Here is a 6,832-nt window from a genome sequence, read left to right as displayed (position 1 = left end):
GTGTCTGCAATGGCATGTACAGACTCTGGGTTCAATCCAGTACCCAACACATACATATACACACACGATATATGCACATGTTATATGCTCACATACAGTAAACCTGTATACTATGTGTTGATTCATATTCTTTAGCAGCTTTTAATATCAGACAACTTTATTATTACTAGACCAAGCCCTTTCCTCCTGTGCTAACGTTAACTCTGGCCCATATCTTTTGTTTTATTTTAGACAGATCTTCACGTGGCCAAGGCTGTCCTTGAAGTCATGATCCTCCTGCCTCCACTTCCCAAGTGTTAACATTTTATAGAGGAGATTAAGATACAGCTTGGCAGCTAAGAGTGCTTGCTACTCTTCCAGAAGACGCAGAGTTTGATTCCCAGAACCTGGCTCAGATGGCAGCTCTAAGGGGTTCAAAGCCCTCTTCTGACCTATGCTGGGGCTTACTGTTCTAGAGGTAGTGGGACTTGAGAGAGTGGAGCCAATATGTGAGGCAGACTAAAGTCTCATGCAATAGCCAACTTTATTTGGAGCATCAAACAATTTATATTCTGAGGGTTAAGAAAGGTCATATGAGTAAAGTTCTCAAGAGTTTAATCTGTATACAACCACAAGAACAAGTCATATAATACAAAAACCATGTTTTTCCATCAAGGCATATAAACAAATAACAAGAGCCAGGTACTCATTTCTGTCTGTTCTACCAGGGTAGAACATGAAAACATATTCCAAAAACAAGTCTGTATTTTGAACAAATTGAGGTACAAGACTCTTACCTTGTTTTCTTGAAGTTTTTTCACAAGTACTCAGAATTCTCCTCACAGAACTCCATTCTTGGACTGTGTTCCAAAACGAAGGCATCTGCACACATATGGCACAACTTACACACACACATGAGAGAGAGAGAGATACAGAGAGAGAGAGAGACTTTTAAGTTATTTAAGCTAGTGAGATGATTCAGTAAGGAAAGGCACTCCCATTCATACAAAAGTCAGACAGTGAGGCACAGGCAGATACTTCCAGAAACTTCACATACATCAGATACTGCTCCAAACCCTTATTCATAACAAGGCCAGGGCTGGATCAGTGGTTAGGACTGCTTACTGCTCTTGCAAGGGGTCTACAGTTCAGTTTCCAGCACCCACATTTGATCGCTCACAACAACCTGTAATTCCAGCTCCAGGGAATCTAGTGCCCTTATCTGGTCTCCATGAGGACAGGAATAGATGTGGCACCCCCCCCACACACACACACACTCAATTTAAAAACCTTAGAACAAAGCCAACCATGATATTCACAAATTGTGATTCTCAAATTGGGTGGCTTTGACTGCTCTCCGTGGTTCTGAACCGGGCTCACTCATCAAGACTCAAGCCTACTTCTCTAGTAATGTTCCTGCACAAATCCTTCTGTGCTGGCAGGCAAAGTAAGACAAAAATGTCAACAAAAGAAAAAGGGAGAAAACAGAAGAAGGGAGATAAGTACAGTGGATAATTACTTACAGGTTCAAGTATAAAAAAAGGGGAAATTCACTTTGAGATTTTCAAATACTTTGAAATACTATCCAGCCTGGCCCAGTGGTACACTTCTTTAGTCCCAGGAGGCAGACATAGTTGGATCTCTGTGAGTTCAAGGCCAACCTAGTCAACATATGAACTTCCAGGCCACATAGAGTTACTTGATGAAATCTTGTCTCAAATTAATTAATTAACTAATTAATTAAAAAACAACAAAAAGTTTTAGTTATCTAATTGTGGTGGTACACACCTGTAATTTAATACTTAAGAGGTGAATCAAAAGTTAAAGCTCATCTTCAGCTGCTTCAAGGATTAGTAATTAGCTCTGAGTTACCAATGATGAACCAGTGTTAAATTAAGGAAAGAAATAAAAGCACTTCCCCTTGGAGCCATTAAACCAAGAGTGCATCCAGATTTGAATTCTCTGTTTCTTGTTCCCTTTGTCTTCTGTCTACTGTCTGTCTGTTGCATGAGTCTGAATTTGTGTCTGCCTCTGTGTGTATCCCGGTGTGTCTGTTCTGCCTCTATGTGTCTGTTCCTAACAAAGGCCTTTCTCTTTCTTTATTGAACAACATAAAAAGCATCACATGGGGATGGAATGGGAAACTTACAGAAATATATAATAACAGAATTATTCCAGGAATTAAGTCACTATTTCCAACTGACTCAGAAATAAACATTGAGGATCAACCAGCATCTGTTTATGCTAGATTTTAGATTGCTTTCAACTTCTGTATTTACTGCTTTCAGCAAATGACACATGTGCAGTATCTGGGCCAGGTATGGAAGAGTACATAACATTATAGGTATGCCTTAACTGTAATTAGGCAAGGTTGTAAAAGTTGATTACATGGGAAATCCAAAACAAGTAATGTTGCTTGTTATATTGTTCTGCTAACCTCAGGTTTAACAAGCAGTTTGAGTACACAGTAGGCTAGTAGTCTAAAAATCCTAGGTGTATTAATAGCTCTGGCTGTGAGGATCAGCAAAAGTTCCAGTCTCTTAAAATATAAGAGATATTCTCAGAATACATCATTGCCACAAGCTTCAAAAGGTTTGAGGTCAGACTTGGCTATTTGAGGCCTTGAGGTGGGGAGTTCTAGCTAATGTCAAAGTTACAACAAACTAAGTCCTATATCCCCTATTCATACCCATTTAAAAAAACTACTGGAGAATTTTTTTTAATTTTTGAAAGTTAATTATTTAATTTTATGCCTATGAATTTGCTACATATGTGTATGTGCCCTGTGCTTGCTTCCATGGAGGTACTAGCATTACAGAGGTGAGCAATGCCCAGCCTCAACAGTCAGTCTTTCCAGTCAATCTGAAAATGTCTATACTATCTGTTAGTTGGGCATGCATTATTGGGGATCTGATTTTTCTTTCTCTTATAGAAATGGGCTGGGTCAGCAATAAGCAAACTATTTTTTAAGAATTATTTTATGGGGGGAATTCATGTGGAGGTCAGAGTGAAAGCAGGTGTGAGTGGGTGCAACAGAAGGAATCATGGCTGCCTAAGTGTTTGAGTCCATCGGAAAGTTTGGCCTGGCTTTAGCAGTGGCAGGAGGCGTGGTGAACTCCGCCTTGTATAATGTGGATGCTGGGCACAGAGCTGTTATCTTTGACCGATTCCATGGAGTACAGGGCGTCGTGGTAGGGGAAGGGACTCACTTTCTCATCCCTTGGGTACAGAAACCAATTATCTTTGACTGCTGCTCGCGACCACGGAATGTACCAGTTATCACTGGTAGCAAAGATTTGCAGAACGTTAGCATCACACTACGCATCCTCTTCCAGCCGGTGGCCAGCCAGCTCCCTCGTATCTACACCAGCATCGGCGAGGACTATGATGAGCGGGTGCTGCTTTCCATCACCACAGAGATCCTCACGTCGGTCAGTAGTGGCTCGCTTTGATGCTGGAGAATTGATCATCCAGCGAGAGCTGGTCTCCCGGCAGGTGAGTGATGACCTCACAGAGAGAGCAGCAACATTTGGGCTCCTCCTGGATGACTTGTCCTTGACATATCTGACCTTCGGGAAGGAGTTCACAGAAGCAGTGGAAGCCAAACAGGTGGCTCAGCAGGAAGCGGAGAGGGCCAGATTTGCGGTAGAAAAGGCTGAGCAATAGAAGAAGGCACCCATCATCTCTGCTGAGGGCCACGCCAAGGCAGCTGAACTGATTGCCAACTCCTGACCTGATTGAGCTGCAGAAGCTGGAAGCAGCTGAGGACATTGCTTATCAGCTCTCTCGCTCTCGGAACATCACCTACCTGCCAGCGGGGCAGTCGGTGCTCCACCAGCTTCCCCAGTGAGGTCCCCCTGCTTGCACCTTCTCAGGCCAACCAGGCCATGGCCTCGATCATTCTGAATACACTTTCCTTCTGCCCCACCCCAGAAATCACTGTGAAATTCCATGATTGGCTTAACGTGAAAGAAATAAAAGCAGAATCACTTCAGATCTGTAATTACCAAATGAAAAAAAAAAAAGAATTATTTTATGCAGGTCGCTGTGTTTGGCATTCAGTTGAGTTACGTCCAATACCCAGTGGGACATCAAAGGCAGTGAAGTCCTGGCAGTGGGGACAGTGTGGGCTGGTGTGTGGGACAGAGTCATCATGGACCAGGCTGGGAAGAAATCTGAGAAGGAACCATGCTGGTTCAGACTATATGTGAAATCAGACTATATGAGCCTAGACAGTTCAAGAGGTTTAAAAGAGCTAATGAAGTAAGACCTGTTTATTTACAATTGTCAGAAAATTTTGAAAAGAATGGAAGCCTTAAACCAAGAATAGAAGCAATGAAGGATACAACCAACACACATCATGAACAAGAATGTCAATGACCCAGGGACTGGATTTTCCAGCACAAGTCATCTGGCTAAACACCCTGAATGCAGTTGCATCGGGCCCATAATATATTCTTGTCTCCCTGACAGCAGAATTTTATAGTGGAAGATGGAACTGTTTTACAAACTATTCTTTGTATGGGGAATGAAGTTCTAGATCAGGATGGCACTTTCAAACCAAAGAACTAGTGAAAACTGGGATGGAAAAATGCATGGAGACAGAGAATGTAGATTTATAAATGGTGAATTTTGTGGAGTTGGTAAATGTTCTTAATGATAATGATGACAATGATGATGGAGATGATCCTGATGAAAGAAAACCCAGAAATAACTAGAGGATAGTCAAGATGATAAAATTGCCCACCTCAGAAATCTTCTGCTAATTAAATTTTTGGAGCTATTTCCTCAATGTTTCCAGATGAGGGTACAGCAGAAGAAATATATATGTCCATCACTCAGCAGGCAGCAGTTACCAGGTGCTCTGCCTCCTAAATGCACCCCAAGCATAGATGGAACAAATGCTAAATGTGTTCAGAGGGAGCAAAGCTTACGTTGACTTCATATACTTTTCTGTAGATGATGTTTTAAGCTTGACTGCTTCCTATATCCCTCCCATGCAACACCCAACACATAAGAGCAGAACACAGAAACAGGTCTGAATAACAAGCTTCATGGAACAGTGTTACCAGCATCTGAAGAGAGCTAAGGAGGTTGCTCCTACCCTCACTACTGAGTGGATAAAGACACCACCCCAATATCCAGGGGCCACAGAAGAGGAAAACTTCCTAATAACAGTAATAGCACATCCCACACCTCCACCATCAGTGTGCTAGAGTCAGAGAAGTGGGGACTGGAAGGGGAGAGAACAATGAAGAAGAAGAAGAAAGAAAAGAAGTAACTTGCAGCTCCTCAGAAGCAAATTCTCAATGTCAAACACCAATAAAGATGAAACCAAATACTGAAGCTCCCGAGAATATTATGTGGAGTAGTGCTAGAGTCTCTGGGTTTATTTAGGGTGTTCATCAGTTCTTCTGAGAATAACTTCTGTGCCATTGCTAGGCTAATTGGAATCAAAACATGTAAACAAGTGTATGAGTTCAGAGTCAAAGAGTCCAGTGTCAGCATGGGTCCCCACTGAGGACATGGATACTCCGCTATCGGCATGTATCCTGACTAAGACATGAACACTCCAGTGTCAGCATGTGTCCCCACTGAGGATGTGGATACTTTTCCAAAAAAGAAGAAAAGAAAATGCCAATTGTGGGTTGCACACTGCAGGAAGATGCAGTTGGAAAAGGATCAAAGCCGCTTTCCTGGACATTGCTGCAAAGCACAGTATAACCCTGGCTACCTGAGAGTGTGACACTGACCTCTGTCTTACATGTGGAGCTGCTAACTATTGGGACAGCAAAAACATGTCCTACAAGGACTGCAGTATTTGGTGGGACTCTAAAAAGCACTTATTGCTGTCACCATCTAATGTGGCAGGTGGGGATCTTTATCAAAGATCCTGTGCAGAAAAAAAAAAAATGAGTCCATCTCAGAATACTGTGGAGAGATTATTTGTCAGAATGAAGCAGACAGAAGAGGGCAAGTATATGACAAATACATGTGCAGCTTCCTGATCATTTTAAACAATGACATAACCCACAAGGACAACAAATCATCTTGCTAACCATTCAGTAAATCCAAACTGCTATGAAAAAGTTACCATGATTAATGCTGGTCACAGGGTATGCATCTTTATTGAGAGCCCTCAGGCTGGTGAAGAGCTGGTTTTGGGTTACACTTCTAGCCAGGCTGATGCCCTGAAGTATGTGAGCATCGAAAGAGAAATAGAAATCCCTTGACCTCAGTATCTCTTCTCTTCCTCCTGAAACAGCTACCTAAACTTCAGGAACCTTGAATACTGTAGGCAATTTAGAAAAAGAAAATGCAGTTTGAATTCTGAATTTGAAAAGTACTGTAACAGTAATTTGTAGTGATGAGTTTTAAAATCAACCTTTTGTTGCCTTCTTACCAGCTGCAAAGTCTTTTGTACCAGTGAATTTTTGCAATAATGTACAATATGGTACACTTTTTGACTTTGAATAAAGAATACATCAACTTATAAAAAATCATTTATTTGTGTGGCATGTGTATGTGGGAGTATTGTGATATGTGTGTATCTGTGTGGTGGAGGGTATATGTGTGGTGTATTATGTATGGTTCTGTATGGGGTCTGTGTGGTATGCGTGGTGTACGTGCTGGGTAGTTTTATGTCAACTTGACACAAGCTAAAGTCATTTGAGAGAAAGAAACCTCAGTTAAGAAAATGCCTCTATAATATCCACCTGTAGGGCATTTTCTTTATTAGTTATTGCAGTGGTTTGGATAGAAATGGTCCCCATGGCCTCATATATTTGAATGCTTGGTCAGTAAGGAATAACACTACTTGACAGGGATTAGGAGGTATAGTCTTGTTGGAAAT

The 6,832-nt window shown here is 41.7% G+C and overlaps 2 pseudogenes; both read left to right on the top strand.

Annotated features, from left to right (window-relative positions):
* The first annotated feature begins 3,023 nt into the window (after positions 1 to 3,023).
* Positions 3,024 to 3,973, top strand: LOC125387476 (prohibitin 1 pseudogene; annotated as a pseudogene).
* A 139-nt stretch (positions 3,974 to 4,112) lies between these two features.
* On the top strand, positions 4,113 to 6,473 carry LOC146891818 (histone-lysine N-methyltransferase EZH2 pseudogene; annotated as a pseudogene).
* Positions 6,474 to 6,832: the final 359 nt, after the last annotated feature.

This window comes from Myodes glareolus, chromosome 13 (assembly GCF_982192425.1).
Source record: "Myodes glareolus chromosome 13, mMyoGla1.1, whole genome shotgun sequence".
In the NCBI taxonomy this organism is placed as follows: domain Eukaryota; kingdom Metazoa; phylum Chordata; class Mammalia; order Rodentia; family Cricetidae; genus Myodes; species Myodes glareolus.
This window is presented reverse-complemented; position numbering and strand designations above follow the sequence as displayed.